The following is a 19084-nucleotide window of genomic DNA, read 5'->3' as shown; positions in this document are numbered from 1 at the left end:
TGATTTCATTCATATATAATTTCAGTCAGACAACACGGTGAGTGGATGGTAGATAATATTCTAGACATATCAGACAGAATGTGTTTGTTTTGTTATAGCAAAGCAACAACAAGGCTATCTGCTGTGTCTACCAAGGGAATCCAAACCCTGACTTTAACATTATAAATTCAAACACTAACCTCTGTTCTACTAAGGAACAGACAATGAACACTTGTATAACAGTTGTTATGGAGTGAATACCTTTTCTAAGTTAACATTCACAAACTTCATATCATAAAACTGTTGTAATAACAAACTACTGACATCAATAGTATTCCAACCACTACTGTAGTTGTTGTATGCCAGTGAGCCTTATAAGCTATTAAATGCAATGGTAGCCCACATCAAAATCTTATATCAAGGTTAAAATAGCCTTCTTGTTTTCAAATTATAAATTTCTCTAAAAACACGATTCCTAATTTTTTAGCTTTTTTCACCTCAATCAAATACATTAAACTACTGAAGGTTTTCAATGTGTGTAAATAATCATACTTAAATAATTTTAAACCTTTACACCACTATTATTTTCTAATGGGATTCAAAACATATAGTCTTCAAAAAAAGAAACGCAAAAGGCAGAATATAAGACATATTGTTAACAAGTTTATTCCGGGTAGTTCTGTGTGACATGTGTGAAACTTTGCACAGTCACTGCTGAACATCCAAAGTCTGCAAAGGCTTAAGTCCGTAAGATTCCCTCGAATGTGCAAAAGGACTGTTGAAGCAGTAGACGTCGCAGTGGTGGTCCTATCCCGAAGGTGACGTAACCGGATGTAGTGATCCTGTGCGGGCGTGGTCACACGAGGTCTGCCAGATCGTGGACGGTCACGAGTTGATCCATGTTGTTGGTGACGATTCCATAGCCTTGTGATGGTGCTATATTAATATAATAAAATAAATAAATTATATATTCAAACATCTAATACCGCCTCTCTACATCTCCGACACTCAGGTAGCTTTCGTCAGTTACCTCTTTCTTTGTGAACCTGACGATGACCGAAGAAGGTCGAAACGTTGTTCGCTCTTCTATGTAAAATATTTTCTCAACCCAAACGAGCCGTTTTTTGCAGATCTCTCAAACAAATTTATTGATACGCATGCGTTTTGGCGAAAATCCGATGTTTTCCTCCGTTTTCAAAGTGCACAACTTTTATTGTCATTTTGGTCTGACAATCAGTGCCTTAACACGCGTAACATCACATACTCTGAGCTTGTAACGTTATTATATATATTTCTCTTTAAAATAACAAAAATATCCCTTTGCCTTTCTTTTTTTAAAGAGTATATTTATATATGGTGCCTTTGTTGTTAATATTTGCAATAATTTTATCAAGATACAAATAATAGTTGATACTATGGAATAAGAACCAGAATTTTATTTGATTAAGTAAGTGGTTCAAAAGTTGTATGAAGTTTAAAGTTAGGCAATTGAAAACAGATGTTTCATTTCAAAGAGAATAACTGATATTTACCAGTAAGACAGGAGCATTATGCAGTGAAAACAATATTTTATTGTTAAAAAGGCTCCATTACCTACAAAGATTCATCAGAAATCCATCATCATATCATATTATTTACAATAGGAAAATAATTAAATGTTCAAAAAAATACCTTTCAAAATTATGTGAGAGTGTAGATGTTATCTTGTGTAATCATAGATAACTCAAATGATAAAAATATTACACTTAAAATATTTTTAAAAATTATTTTATAAACTGCTATAGTTTATGACTATATATACATATATGAAGTATAGTCAGTATATACGTATTTTTTTTATCAAATTAGCACTAAAATGGTGAAAATGTTTTATATTACATTTCTATAAAATGTGCAAATATTTGAAATTTACGTAATAACATTTTATTGTGAAAATTATTTGTATTTTATCCAAAAAATCACAAGCATAAGCAAAATAAGTAACTGAACAATTTAAAAAATGTTTTCATCTTCAGTAATATTAGACCCTTTGGCTCCCTGTTAATGGCCAGTGATCCCACAAGAATATATATGTGTGTGTATGAAATTTCCAAGAATGCTTCAAATGAATGTCCTAAATGAGTTGTATTATATGCCACAACAGCAGTTTCTTTGATACTATATTATCAATCAAAGACAAAAGCTTTAAGAATTAACATTTTTCACTTAATCTGCTAAGTGTATTACGTCTATTATTAATACTCTTAGGTAACATTTGAGGACTTAACTGACACCTAATAAAATTCAATTTAGATGTTAGAAAATTGCTCATACTGATGTCCAAGCCCCTAATGGCACAGCGGTATGTCTGCAGACTCACACCACTAAAATCTGGGTTTGATGCCCCTGGTGGACAGAGCACAGATAGCCCATTGTGCAGCTTTGTGCTTAATTCTAAACAAACAAACTGATGTCCAACAAATATTCGAAATTTTGAATAACTTACAAGTTATTGTGTCACAAAATATTGTGAACTCAGATAATAAATGAGCCATTTATCCTAGTCTCATACACACTTTGAAGAACTTTAAATTGTATTTGCAATAATTAACTTACAACTACCTCTACTACTAGTTTTGAGTTTGATCAGCATCCGACATTGAATTTTAGCTTTACACATTTCGTGGGTGTGAGCGCTAGTTCTAAAACTAATGCAATATCAAAAATTACAGATTAAAATCATATTAATTACTTATCTTTCTGTTCCCTTTGTTGTGAATTCTGAATGTATTTGTGTATAAAATTATATTTTAAAGCTATAGTTTTAGTTTTATTCAAAAGAGAAAATATATGATAACTTTACATAAGGTAAGTAAAGCTTATACAGTTTAAAGATGGGTTGAATTGATAACAAATCTTATTAAAAGTTTAACATGATAATGAATGTATAGTGTTTGGAAAAAGTTTTGTCATCATCAGGTTTAATAATATACCTATACACTGAAATGTATATTGTATGAAGCAAAGAGGTTGCATAACTTGAGATTGCTTAAAGCATAATAAAGTTATTTGGTTGATGCTCTGTTTATAGTTACTGTTTTACTTTTTAATAAACACATTATGATTTTATTAAGTTGCAGTGTTTGTAAACATATTTTAATATGTTCACCAAATAAAATACTGTCATCAAATTGTACAATTTTACTATTTAGTGAATATGGTAGGAAATTGCAAGATATTGTGATATTGTAAATATTTATTAAGTAATGTTCTAGAATGTTTATTTTGTTCAAATAATGAAGATAAATAAATTATTTAACTAAAAATGGCAACTGTTAAAAAGATGAAAGCTGTCATGTGAAATTAAGGGTAATTTAAAAATTAGTGGAAAAAAAACAGAGTGAAAGAAAAAAATTAAAAATGATATCACGTTAGAATAATGTTGTGGTTGAAAAATTAAGGAGTAAGCATGTGCTTTTCTTGTATGGGTTATAAAAGGTGTGGTACTAATGGGTTGAGTGTAATTGATCAGTTCAAGGAATTCAAGGAATTATTTTCCACAAAGTAGAGGCACACAATTCTTATCTAATGAGATTATTAGGGATTTAGTAACAAAAAAAGAAGAGGAACATTATTTAATGTTGTCCTTGCATAATTTTTGCTTCTTTCATAAGTACTCTTAACTGGTGGTAATAAATACAAACTGTAGATGTTTAAATCCTTAAACAGAACTAATTTACAAAATTGTAAACTTGTTAAGCATTTTAAGAAGAAACCCCACTAAAAAAAAGTAAGTTCTAATACAGAAAATCAAGATTTTCTAACTTGTTTACAATACCACTTAGATGGAAAGTACATAAGTTATAAAATATTTCTATTTAATGTTGTTTTAAGCATTAAACACACAGAAAATACATTTTGTCATTTAAAACTTGACAGTCAGACATGTACAGATCATATATAAATTTGTAACTGTAAAAGGTGATGCATTTGGTTTGTTCTCTCAAAACATCTCAGTGATGGTATACTTAACATGTGATGAAACTTGTGGTTACCATGAAACACATTCATCTATTTAAAAAAACTGATACTGACACTCATAATGTATAAATATTAAAAAACAGACTTATTTGTGAGCTTTCTGATATTTTAGTTATTAAACTTTCTATATTCCAGTTGGTAACAAAACATTTTGTTGTTATCCCATTTCACAGTGTCAGGATGGCATCTGCATAGTGCTTGATATTGGTGGTGTTGCACAGCATCATCCTTATCATACAGTTGAATGTTTCTGCAGAGTTGACTTGGCACCTGCTGAAATTGGTAAATCCATCTAGTATTAAAATGCTGTCTTCTCTGTAAATCCTGTCTTCATTAGGATTTGGTAATAACCTTACTGAGGTTGATCTTTGAAGAGAACCTGACCTTATAATTTCTAGGTTGTCCATAGTTTCAGAGTTGAACTTCATCACAAGATTCAGCTTTTGGAAATTTATTTAGAAACAGTTAACCTATCTCTAATCTTTTTTTGTGATTAAAACTGGTAAATGGTAGGCTAAATTTGAAGGCTTAACAATTCCAGCTTCCAACATTGCCTCAGCTTCCTGCTTTGTAAGGTACAGTGGAGCCATTAAACCCTAAATTGCTTAAGCCGCTGTAGCAAGTCTTGTCCCAGAATTTTGATGTATTAAATCTACTACCTGGCTTTCTAAAGTTTCTCACACTCTCCTTGTCGTTGACACTGACATGACGAATATGAGCGAGGATTATCGCTGCTCACCGCTAATTTAAAGTGCAAAACGTGGCTTACAAATTTAATCCTGGCTTTATAACTTCAAGGAGATTTAAAAAAGGATTTGTTTTAATTTGGGAAATAACTAGAATATATTACGTAGAAATTGGCCTTAATCTACCTTATCCGCCTGTATGCCAGCTTTATGGAGGCTGCCATTACACCAATCACACCTCCTCCATACATTAAACTTAATCCTGTAACCGTGAAAAAGTGATCACAATTAAAGTATTATTTTTAAATTGATAATCCAATATTTTATGGAATTGTATAAATATTAGCACACACCTATAGACATCATCAGCTCTGAGCTGTTGGCGACTTCGCTTTTCAGTCATTGTGGTTTAACTGGACCTATTGCCGCGTGGTTGTAACAGGACTTCAAATACTGCATCTACCATACCCACTAAGCTTCATTGTAGGTATCTGAGGGTCTGATAACATGTTGTTAGTTGCACAAGGCCTATCTTCCTGATGATGACAAAACCTTTTCCAAACACTATACATTCATTATCATGTTAAACTTTTTAATAAGATTTGTTATCAGTTCAACCCATCTTTAAACTGTATAAGCTTACTTACCTTATGCAAAGTTATCATATATTTTCTCTTTGAAGAAAATTTCTATAGCTTTAAAATATAATTTTATACACAAATACATTCAGAATTCACAACAAAAGAAACTTTACAAAGGTACAAAAAACAACCTATATTTTAACTTTATCAACACACGATAGTCTATGTGCTATATCCAAGTACATTTAAACTTTCTCAACAATTGTTATCATAGCAAGAATAGTTTCTTCTTTTATGAAGAGGGGGTCCAATTAGACTTCTAGTGGTTTAATTAATAAGTGTACATCACATTCATTGTTTTTATTATTTATACCTGTGTTACAAGTAATTAGTGATAAAATTAATTAGAAAGTCTATTATTATTAGTTCATATAGGTTGTAATGAACAACTTAAAATCTATATCTTTATTTCTACTAATGTGATCAATTGGAAAATAAAAACAAACATTTTAAACTTTAATTGAAATAAATTATTATATTTTGAAAGGAAAACCATGTCTACACCTCTATTCACATTTTAGTGTTTCCAAACATCAATCTGTTTTCAATTCTTTTTTTTGTCACTTGCATTTTTACTTATTTTGATATCAACAGTACTAAAACATTTTGTGACATTATAACTTTCAAACAATGAAAAACAGATTTTAAAGTAGGTATATGTTACAAGAGCTACAAGTGTCATAAATATAAGGGCTACAAATGATGTAAGAAATAATAACCATAAATTTTTGTTAAAATAATATTTTTTTTATTATCATTTAGATAAAAGGTAATTTTTTCCAACTTCATTACCAAAATGTCTGGTGCAGACAGCCTAGTTGTTTTTTGCACCATGAAATGCCAAGCTAACCAACCAACAATGAAAATGTCTAATCCCTCCACTGTGCATTATAAATTCAGAAAAAATAACGCTACCTTTAATAAAAACAAATCTCCATAAAGTCTAGAATGCATGCACACTGTTAATTTCTGGAAAAGCCAAGGCCTGATAATTTACCAGGAAACATTCAGTTGATGTTCATATAATTGTATTCATAAGTTAATGGCTGAAGCTACATCTGACTGTTACAGATTCAAAATAAAGTAAATTCAAATAAATAATAATAAAGGTAATTAATAGACCAATCAAACAGATATTGAAACCTAATATTTATTTTCAATACTATTGACTGTTTTCCTAATTAAATGAAGGGGAAATGGAGGGAGGGAGTTAAGACCCCACAGATAAAAAAACATTAAATGATACAGGGATTACTTTTCAAAAAAAGAAAAAAAGAATAGCTAGAAGGGATGGGGTTTCAACTCCCTTGATCTCTACCTTAAATTCATATTTAACAAAAACAATATTATTATTAATTTCTGAAAAATGTGCATAATGTTTACCCCTATGGATCCCTTCACCTCACCTGCATTCTCTCATACATAACTGAAGAATACAGTTATTAAATACTAAAAATATGAATGACTGGACCACTTGGGCTCCTGCTCTAAATGTGCTCACACTAATACAACTTTAAATAATAGTGATACAATTGTAAAGCAAAAAACATCACACAGTGTGAGAAAAAATCAAAATACAATAAATTTACACCTTATTATTAAAATAGCCAGAAAGTTGACAGTCAATGGTTCAAAATTGGTGCAGTGATAGATAGCTTCTGTAGCTTTGCAGTAGCAATGACAGGAATAGTAAATTTAATGGAAATGGAAGTCGTAAAGCATCCCCACACCTGCCTCTTATGTAAGTTTGTACCTAACAAATATTTTGATCATCTAGATATTTGGAATAACTAGAAACATTAATTTTAATTAGTTTATTATCAACATGACAACTGATTCAATCATAATTTTGATTAATTGCTAAAATAATTATTACAAACACTTATTTTGATTGGTTAAATGATTCAGTTCTTCTGTAAGCAGATGCACGTTAACATCACATTAGTAAAGAAATCACAAGTTTTACTGATGAAGAAAATTAAACTTAAAATGAAAAACATTTTATAACATACAATACATAATGCAAGACATGAACTAGTAAATGTTGTTACTAGTATATGGATGCAGGCAGTGTGTATGGGTAAGAAGTTTCACTGATCTCACAGTTCCCACTAAAGTGAATACATACAAGTTTGATCCATAGTCCACATCCCCACAAAGATAGAATACATTTAACTGCAAGAAATATGAGGTGAAGAACATGTGAACTGCTTGTTCCAAACCTGAAAAGGAGAAGGCTAGGCCCAAATGAGGTTGAAAAGAAGAAAACTACCCAAATGAATGGGTTATTGAGAGGAGTTAAGAATGGATTTCCCCCACTGTCATGAGGAATCCTCCCTCTATTGTATCTTGTAGAATCAGTGGAGTGTGGTCTATGGACTGTGAATGAGTAAAAGCAAACATTATCTAGTTATTCATAAAGAGAAGAGCACAAATTATCATAGAGTGAAAAAAGAATTGAGGTTTGTCCAAACAAACAGGAAAGTCCTGAAATGGAAAACATGATTTAGGGCAATGAAGTGGACACTGTGGGGAAGAATTTTAAATTGTGGATTATGAAGGGAAAATGGTTTAGCACATGATTAACAATTTTGAAAAATAAAATAATTATATGTTACTAGTAGTAATAATTGTAACTTACAAACAATCTACACCTAAACATACCGAGTGAAATTACTAATAATGAACTAACAAAGCCATGAAATCTGTCGAGACCACAAAGTATGTAAGATTAATGTACTTGCAAAGTGATTAAATGTATCTAGTAATAACACAATTAATAATCAACATCTCATTTACAATTCATTTAAAATAACTTAGGTGATAAAGAACATATAAATATCTAACTTACCAAAATCCATACATTAATGACATGAAATACTCAATTCTCCCATGTGTAACTAAGAGTAAAGCCACACAAATGACATCTGAGTCACAACTACCATAGGTATATCAACCAGATTTGAAGTGTGGTAAAGTTTATCAACATGTACCAGTCCCCTGGTAGAACTGGTATCAACAGAAACAAAAGTATGAGAAGAGCAATTCTCTCCCAAAACAAACAACTTGGAAGCATGAAAAGTAGTGGAAAACTAAAACTCTTGAAATGGTGTAGAATATGACAGGCTAAAATAAAAAGTGTTAAAAAAACAAAGAAAAACAGAGTCCAAATGTCTTCTTATTGATTACATTCTTACTTAGAAACATTGTTTTACTGAAAGAAGAAGAAATCACTGGCCAAACCCATGAATCTAATTTCCTGAAAATTAAAGTCTGCATATAACATTGAACTAAATTCCTGGAAATCTTTCCAGAAGCATGTTCAGCTAAAATGGGAATTTCTATCGTCAATACACTGATCATATATTACTGCAGCAGTAATTTGGTTTATCAACATATTAGATACCCAGAGCTCTCATGATTGTGAACAAATGTTCTTAATGTAAGGCTCAGGGAAAAGAGGAAAATATCAAAGACAGGAATTTTGTTTCTTTGTTGTTGTGGTTTTATTTCTTAAAATATTTTTGCCTATTTGAAAGCTGTAGGAATATTCTTCTATGATATCATATGTTTATTCTGGTTTATCAAGTGCAGTAAGTAATAATTAACTGATTGAAATCCAAATTATTTATTAGATAAAAATTCATCTTGACCAAAAAAATATATAATTTAAACTTTTATAATTGAAATGAAAGATATAAACCCTTAACAGAATTAGATTTATCTACATTAATTTTCTAAAAGGTACAACTGGAGATGGACATTTAAACTCTTAAAATGCTTCAGTAGCCTAACACTAATAATGCAAACACAGAAAACCATACAGTTGATTTAAAAAACCTTTATACTTTACGTTGTTAACAGATAATAGATACATAGATAAAAAAATAAACTACATTACCTTCATCTCTCAAGTCTACATAAATACTCTTCTTTTCACTCTTATTTTCAACATCATCGTGGGAAAACTTGCATTTGTCACCTTCTTACACTGTTCTTACTTATAAAAAACATACAGTACAGATTTAGGATCAGTTCCTGAAATTAAAATAGTTATATCACCTTTCTGCAAGAGATGAATATAACTGAACTGTAGCCTTGTTGAGAGTAACAAGATAAAACACTTCAATGATGTGGTGTGTGATTTACATAAAGCAGACTTTGAACACTTGTTTTAATTCACCCTAAGAGTATCAGTGACCTAACTATTGAAAAACACACAAAAATTATGAAAACTAATTTAATATTAAAGATAGCTATGTACAGTATAAGAATTCATGCTTTCAGTTAATATGTACACAATACTTGCACCACACACTTGTTACATAAGTTGTTTTAATTTTTAAAGTTATAAAAACAGATAAAATGTACCAACATGCATTTTTAAAATGTATAAAAAATAACATTCAATGAAGTTACAGTAATATAATAGCTTATGCCTTTTGTTTTGAATGAGTTTTAGCTATGTAAATAATGTCATTGTAGTTATGAAGCCAATTATTGTTGGTTAGTCACAATTATCTACCTGATTTATGTCTCTGCAAAGTGTTATAACTGCAGAACTCATATGGAATAAAACTGTATTTCTTTCCAACCACTCCAAAAGTAAATATTTAACTCTCACTGATAAAGAATAAATATTTATAATTACAAGTTATACATTAGTACAATTTTAGTGCCAGACCTTAAAAAAAATAATGAAAAATAAATATTTAGAACTTTAAATGGGTGAAATTGTAAACCTGATGTTCCACACTTTAGAAATTATTTATTTATGACTAATGCTAAAAAAATCCTCACTTATGTCAGGGAAATGTATCTCTAAAAGTAGAAAGCAAAGAGGTCCCATCTTTAAACACATTTAAGACTACATATCAAGAGCAATATTAATATGGTAGAATACATCATGATGTATTTCAGTTTCTATATAATACATAAGGTATAAAAAACCATAATAATTCTGGAAAGTATTTTAACTTTTTCTTGAATAACTCAGTTTGAAAGATTCAACTTATATTATTTGCTATTTCTAAGAAATAATATCTTAAAAACCTTTATGACCAACTTAGACAGCCAGATCATTGATGTATCCAAAGATAATCTGTATTAATAACATTTTATGTAGTAATTTTTAAAAGTCTTCAGTTAACTATAAAATCCTATGTTTTTTAGTACTATGAAACCTCACATTGACATATTCTCCTGCTCATTTTACACCACTTCAAAACAAGCAAAAGCAATAATGGGGAAAAAAAAAATCAAAATTTTTGTATTTATATGTTTACAAAAACATGCCATATCAACATGTAGGGGGAGGTTAAGTGATTAACAATATATCAAGTATTTCATGATGACAAGAAACTAACTTGAAGTAAAAATGTATTTCAGAACAACTGTTGCAATCCCCCCTCCTTTGTTAATCTAGAGATGACCTAAGAAGGTCAAAACATTGTTCTCAATTTTGTTTTGGTATCACCAGTTGTCCTAAGATACATATCACATACTTGTTATGTTACTGGAAAGTGATACAACAATGGGAATATACAAATTTCAGAATTTCCTGCTCACACTCTCTATTGAATTACATAGAAATAACTTATGGGAAAGCTTGTCTAATCTAGCATTTGTATTAGGTAAAAATAAAATAAACCTTTATACTGCATACAAAAATTATACTGCACAACAATTTTTTTTTAATTTTTTGCTTCCTGAAAAGGTTTTGCTGATTGTGACAGGTATCTGGTTGGTATGCACAAATATAGTTTTGGTTTTGCTTCATCAGTAGAAACTTTGAGAAATAGACAGTTAACTGTTTACTGGCAATAACTTATTTAATTGTGTTTATGTTTCTAATACGCTATTAAGTTCAACATAATTAAAAGTGTTTTGCTCCTGATTTTTGTTTGTATTCAATGTCCTGTGCATCACGTTGCAGTGTCCAACAGTAGTCAGCAAGCATTGATGGATTCCAGTTGCCCTGATATTGTTTTCACATTGTAGCAAAACTGAAGATTTCAATGAAACTGTACATAATGGGCAAATGTGGATGTGATTTTCATGATCAGCAGCCAAAAATCTATAAGGAACACCCAACAGTGTTAAAGAAGCAAAAACTTTGTTGTGCAGTGTTATCTAACATTAACTTCATTCTCCACAAGCAAGGAAAGGTGACAGAAAAAACCTATTTCACAATATAAAGAGTAGTATTTTACCTTTCTCATCTTTCTGTGTTATTACAGATTTGAATATCAAGTTCAGGTCCTCAATTTCCTTCTTTTTCTTCCTACTTGTTGATCTACCTAAGGTAATGTGAGTAGAGTGTGATTACTCTTATATTACCAACAATTTGTTTGAACCTTTGTATCAAGTATCAATAACTTTAATAAACATGGCATACTATTTCACTGATTAAGTAAACAAATTATGCATTACAAAGATAATTAGAGTTTTAAAATATTCAAAACATATTATGTAATAAATGGTCATTAAAAATAAAGAAAATGTGACAGCTGTTAAGATGAAAATTACACTTTATGAATTTGACATTAATGTGGTACTTATAAGATAACTATATGGAAGTATTATTTTACACAGCCTTTCATACTGTTTTTCTTCATACTTTTCTACAAACAATGTTGATGATAATTATGAAATTACAAAGTGTTAAAGACATGTTAAAAGGCCATCACAAAATTTTGCAGTTTCAAACACTGGTAAAAGTTAAGGTAGCCTTGGATACCTTGTAGACTAATATTTTGAATGCTAATGCACTGTCTTCTCATAAGTTTATAAGAACTGACCACACCTTTTCAGCACGATATTAAAGCAGTAAAATGAGGTAAATAACACCCAGAATTTGCATTTACCAGACCCAATTTAAATTCATCTGATCTATTTAGGATGTGTGTGTGTGTGTGTTGGTGTGCATCACCACTGAATATACCCCAAATCAGTCATTTTCTGACCTCAACAAAGTATTTGGTTATTTCAAAAACATATTTCATACACTAGCCAAATAATACTATAAAAAAACAGAAACAAGAAACAGTCTCATCTTTACCTGACACACCATCTCATGTGCACCAGACAAAACAATATCACCAAACAAGAAGCATCACAATGTAATTTGAAAAACAATTAGTCAACATGACTGTAATCCATCATTACTACACAACCTGTGTGAGGAAATTAGTCACTCACACAATCAGCAGAAATTCACAAGTAGCATGGAAATTTCTAAGGCAGACATAAAAAGACAGCTTTCTGTGCAAGACGTGAACTGCCTCTAAAAAGATTAATTTTTTGATTACTGAATATTGAAGATGGTAATAATTGGACACACAAGTTGATTATTTTCATAAAATTAATTGATTACTTTGAATGAAACTAACTGATGTATCAATTCTCATTTTGATTAAGAAATTTTGAAATTTAACCATGAATTTTGCAACAACAAGTTATTTTATGGTCTGGCCTAAAGCTAAGCAATGTAAATCTAATTCAAATAGTCAAAGTGAGAGAAAAATAGTGCCACCATCAACACAGATAACCATTTATTTTAGTTTCTGTTCATATACATTAAAATTACAAATGGTTGATATAAATAAATCAACTTTTTTTAGACTGTTTGCAAATTTTTAACACTGCTTCCACAAGCCAGACACCCAGGATTTGTGCTGAATGGCTATCCTTAATAAATAACATCATTCTAGAATGAGCTAAAACTCACTTTTAGTTTTCTGGTTGAACAAAAATCTCCTACAAAGTTTTATGAAAAAAAAATGCAGATTTAGTAATGCTATTGCAAGTTTTTGACTCCCATAGTACACAGTAGTAAACTTGGAAGATGTGTATGTTATGTTATTAACTATTTGTTCTCATTCTTACTTTTAGTTTTCAGAGTAGGTACAAAGGCCATGACCTTCACATCAGTGGGATAATTCTCATCTAGCTATTTCAAAAGTTTGTTCTTCAATCTATCTTTCATTTCTTTAAACATCATTGACTAGAATATCAGTGCAAGTATAACTTTTTCTGGCAAAACTTGTTGCACATTATTGGCATATGAGAATAGTTTTGTATCATCAGATTTAATTGTATTTCCAGTCATGTTCATAAGATCATCTGGATCTCCTGGAAGTAACATAGTACAAAGAATCCTTAATCCTGCCATACAGAATGCAAGCAATGAACTGTTCTTTTTAAGAGCACTGAAACTTGATGCTTTTCATAGAGCTTCTTGATTTGGAAAGTTTAATGTTGTTGTGCATTCAATACCAAATTGAACCGGCATTGCTCCTGTGCCATGTTGAAATACCACAACGTCTTGCTTTTACACTTCAATTCTTGGATTATCTGCATCATTCATTCAGTGTCACAAACTCTATGGGATCCTCAGAAGTACTGCTAGGCATTTCATCTTCATCACTCTCCAGTGGAATAGATGAATCAGTCCTTCCTTTTCTCTTTCTTCATACTTTAATTTACCTTGCAGCTCTTTCACACCTGCTTTTTGTGCCATTTTGACCTCTAAGTCTGAACCATTACATCTACACTGTCACTTTGAACTTACAAGTCACTTTCTTCTTTTCCTGTATCAATGTTACTTTATCAATACAGGATCAGCACACTTAATCACTGAATGTTGTAGCATGTTGACATCTGTTTTGTGGCCAGCTGTAGATCAAATTTTCACAAAGTGTGCAACAGTTATCTGTATTTTGGCCAATCAGGTTTTGGTAAAGGTATCAACCAATTAACTAAAGATCCGAAGTGACTGCAAAGTGCAATTATCTACCCATGCTGTTTTTGGTCTTGTGTCTGAATTTGTTTTAATGAAAAACTATTTAATATTATAAAAACTAGTTTTTCATAGTTTAAAACTTGCACATAAAGAGTCATTAATACAATTAAAGAGTCATTAATACAATTAAGTTATAAAGAGAAGTACTTGCCCTGTTAAGTGCTCTTGAAGCTTTACTAGTTGCTTCACGTGTAGAAGCGACAGTAAGAATAAAACCATAATAACCTGTAGGACTCACTCAACCACTAGAAATACCTTTTTCTGATTACAATAGAGCCACAATTCAAAGCACGTTTTTCACCATTGCCTTTAAAGTCTAAAAATTGTAAATTTACAATTTATGTAGTCCCTACTTATAAGTTATATACCAATAATTTCATTTTAAAATGTTGTCCAAATCTACTTGCATAATTCGGCAGACACTACTTGTAATGAGAATGAACAATTATTAATTATGTGGTTAACTAACTCGTTTTCGTATTAACCCTCACAGACCAGCATTAGGCTTAGCAGCTACGATAAATTCAAGTTACAGTACATTTTTACAAGTACAAATATTGCACTGGTTAATATTTACAATGTCCTTGTACACGATAATAAAATTTAAATATGTTTCACTTTTTTTCTTCTTGTAAATTTTCTTTCCTGATTCGTTTGGTTTTTCCTTGGGGGCATCACTTCACATAAATAAATATATAAACATTTTACTGCATCATATCTTTTAACCCCAACGTATTGAATGCAATATTTTGCTTGCAAATTGTCAGTGACCTGCTAAGTAAGCTACATGTGTTATCGAAGCGACCTCTACAATTCAAAAAAGTGCCGCGAATCTGCAAAATTCTCGTCATAAGAATATTAAAAGCGTACGTATGCTTATATTCTTGTCATTGTTAGTAGAATGGAATATTTTGTAATTCTAACAGTATTATGAGGTTAAAAGGTGACAAATAGGACTTGTATGATATCACAATAGTTGTCTCCAGATCCTAAGGTGAGTAATTAATGTGATTTTAATCTGTAATGTTTAATATTGCATTAGTACTAAAACTGCGCTCATGCCCACGAAAATGTGTAAAGCTAAAATTCTACGTCGGATGTTGATCAAAGCTGGTAGTAGCGGTAGTTGTGAGTTTATTATTGCAATTACAAACTATAAATTAAAGTACTTCAAAGTGTATATGAGATTGGGATAAATGGCTCATTTATTATTTGAGTTCATAATGTTTTGTGATACAATAACTTGTAAGTTACTCAACATTTCGAATAGAAAGACTTACATTTTCAAAGCAGTATAGTTTTGTAATAAATTTTCAAATTCAGTGAAAATTCGTTGGATATCAGTTTGTTTGTTTGTTCGTTCAGAATTAAGCACAAAGCTGCACAATGGGCTATCTGTGCTCTGCCTACCATAGGCTTCAAACCCTGGTTTTAGTGGTGTGAGTCTGCAAACAAACCGCTGTACCATTTGAGGCTTGGACATCAGTATGAGCACCTTTCTAAAATCTAAATTGTATTTCATTAGGTGTCAATTAAGTCCTAAAACGTAACCTTAAGAATATTAGCAATAGAAATAATACATTTAGCAGATTAAGAATAAAATATTAGTTCTTAAAGCTATAGTCTTTGATTGACAATGTAGTACCAAAGAAACTGCTGTTGTGGCATATAACACAACTCATTAAGGATGTTCATTCGAAGCATTCAATTTCACACACACACACACATATATATACATTCTTTTGGGATCACTGGCCATTAATAGGAAGCCAAAGGGTCTGATATTAATGAAGATGAAAAAAGTTCTTAAACTGTTCAGTTACTTATTTTGCTTATGCTTGTGACGTTTTGGATAAAATACATATAATTTTCACAATAAAAGATTATTACTTAAATCTCAAATGTTTGCGTATTTTATACAAATTTATTATAAAAACATTTTCACCATTTCAGTGTTGATTTGATAAAATACACAGGTACTGATTATACTTTATATATGTATATATTTGTTTGTTTATTTTGAATTTCGTGCAAAACTGCTCGAGGGCTATCTGCGCTAGACAGTCCTAATTTAGCAGTTTAAGACTAGAGGGAAGGCAGCTAGTCATCACCACCCAGCGCCAACTTTGGGCTAATATTTTACCAACGAATAATGGGATTGACCGTCACATTATAACCTTCCCACGGTTAAAAGGGCGAGCATGTTTAATGTGACGGACTCTCAAAGTAATTACAGGTATTAGAAAATATTTCTTTTGTCTGGTGATAAGGTGGAGTGAGAAACTTCAATTCAGAAATAATCCACGAAGTACAAATGACTCAATAAAGGAAAATGAATACTGAATACTACATGTTGTCTTCGTTTCTTTGTATCAAAAACATTACGTGAAAAGTAACACAACAAAATATGTTTTGTTAGGTGGATAGACTTAAAAGTACATTATTTTGTTATTTTGCTTCTCTTGTACTCCTGGAAGGTTCTACATTTATATGATTTCCTCTGAGACCTGAATATCCACCTCGGTGTTTGTCTTATATGGAGACTGCTACTCCTTTACCAACGAATAGTGTGATTGACTGTAACATTATAAAGCCCCCATGGCTGGGTGGGCGAGCGTGTTTGGTGTGACCGGATTCAACCCGCACCATCGGATTCGAAGTCGAACACCTTAACACGCTTGGCCATGTCGGGCCATATATGTATATATACACTTATAAACTTTCGCAGTTTGTAAAACAATTTTAAAAATATTTTAGCATAATATTTTTACAATTTGAGTTATCTATAAGTATATAAGATAACGTGTACACTCTTGCATAATTTTAAAAGGTAATTGTTTTTATACATTTAATTATTTTCCTACTGTAAATTGTTGTTTTGTTTTTTGAATTTCGCGCAAAGCTACTCGAGGGCTACCTGCGCTAGTTGTCCCTAATTTAAAACTAGAGGGAAGGTTGCTAGTCATCACCATCCAATGCCAACTCTTGAACTACTCTTTTACCAACGTACAGTTGGATAGACTGAACCATTATAACGTCTCCACGGCTGAAAGGTCAAGCATGTTTGGTAAAAGAATAACCTAGGGTTGGCAATAGGTAGTGTTAAGTCGTTGCTCTTCCGAGACCCTCAGATAATAGTCGCATGCCTTAACCCACCTGGCCATCCCGGCCGCTAACTGTAAATAATATGATATGATGGTGGATTTGTTAATGTATCTTTGTATGTATTGGAGCCTTCTTAACCATGAAATATTGTTTTTACTGCAAAATACTTACAGGTAAATATCAGCCATTCTCTTTGAAATTAAATATCTGTTTTCAATTTTCTAACTTTGAACTTCATACAACTTTTGAACCACTTACTTAATCAAATGAGATTCTGGTTCTTATTCCATAGTATCAACTATTATTTGTATCTTGATAAAATTATTGCAAATTTTAACAACAAAGACACCATGTAAAAATATGTTTGGAATCCCACTGGAAAATAGTGGTGGTGTAAAGGTTTAAAATTATTTAAGTATGAATATTTACAGACATTGAAAACCTTCAGTAGTCTAATGTATTTGACTGTGGTGAAACAAGCTAAAAGAAGTAGGAATCTTTTTTTTAGAGAAGTTTAAAATTTGTAAATAAGAAGGCTATTTTAACCTTGATATAAGATCTTGATGTGGGCTACCATTGCATTTAATAGCTTATAAGGCTCACTGGCATACAACAACTACAGTAGTGGTTGGAATACAATTGATGTAAGTAGTTTGTTATAACAACAGTTTTATAATATGAAGTTTGTGAATGCTAACTTAGAAAAGGTATTCACCCATAACAAATGTTATACAAGTGTTCATTGTCTGTTCCCTAGTAGGAAAGAGGTTAGTGTTTGAATTTACATTGCTAAAATCAGGGCTTTGATTCCCTTGGTGGACACAGTAGATGGCCTGATGCTGCTTTGCTATAACAGAACAAACACATTCCGTCTAATGTATACAGAATATTATCCACCATCCATTCACCATATTGTCTGGTTGAAATTATTTATGAATGAAATCATTAGATCATTAATGCATATAATAAACCTTTGAAGTCCAAAGTACATGTAGTTTTATATTAATTAATGCATTCAGAGGGATTTTATGTTTCTAGCTTGTTACATTACATTCTCAAAGTATATTTGCAATTTTTCTTCATTTTGTTTCACACAACTATTTAAAAGTTATTATATTTTATCAGAATATGTCACTTTTATGACTGAACCTTTTTATATTTATTATTCAGGTAAAATAATAACATTTGGTCAATCTACAATCTCTTAAAGGTGAAAAAAAATTATATCTGAGGTAGCTCATATCCTTATGTTTTCATTGTCAGCCCTGAGGGTTATTTTTAGAGTCACAAGACAATGGAAAATTCCATACATATAAAAAATTTGCTAATGTGTTCATGTGCTATGTAGCAGCAGTAGTGGATTTATCAAGTGGAAGCTGACATATGCTCTCCACAGAGAGCCATTGTATGGGTTTTCTCTGCACAAAACCACAGCTGGCCACTGTACAATGTTTTATATGATTAGACAGGACTTAGTGTACAAACACTAAGTGCTGGTATGTATTTTTTTTTCTGGTTATAATCAGCTACGTTTTTTGAGTAGTTGTGATACATGCTTTATTACATAGTGGGGTTTAACTACATTGCTTTGGTGATTATGTTGTGAATTTCATTTCCTGAAGAAAGGTAATTATAGCCTTTAGATGTTGATGATCTTCCTTATCTGGTAAAACATAACTGGAGTAATCATGTTGTATATTTTGTTATTCAGTGAGGTATGAGTTTAGTGCATCATGTAGTCATAGAATTTGATTTTGGACCTTTGAGATGTAAATGCAGTGTTTTGGTATCATGAAAATTCTAGTCAAAAATAGTAATATCTAGATGTTTCAAACATTTGTTAATTTTTC

General features: G+C 31.1%; 1 long non-coding RNA gene across 1 annotated transcript; it reads right to left on the bottom strand.

Moving 5' to 3' along the window:
* Nucleotides 1-285: 285 nt before the first annotated feature.
* Nucleotides 286-14914, bottom strand: LOC143242739 (uncharacterized). Its single transcript, XR_013023191.1, has 3 exons — nt 14748-14914; nt 11539-11625; nt 286-915 (listed from the first exon to the last, which is right to left on the bottom strand). It is a non-coding gene; the product is annotated as an uncharacterized LOC143242739 (long non-coding RNA).
* Nucleotides 14915-19084: the final 4170 nt, after the last annotated feature.

Source organism: Tachypleus tridentatus, unplaced genomic scaffold (assembly GCF_004210375.1).
Source record: "Tachypleus tridentatus isolate NWPU-2018 unplaced genomic scaffold, ASM421037v1 Hic_cluster_2, whole genome shotgun sequence".
NCBI classification, from domain to species: domain Eukaryota; kingdom Metazoa; phylum Arthropoda; class Merostomata; order Xiphosura; family Limulidae; genus Tachypleus; species Tachypleus tridentatus.
The sequence above is the reverse complement of the archived record's forward strand: the minus strand, read 5'-3'. Positions and strand labels throughout refer to the sequence as shown.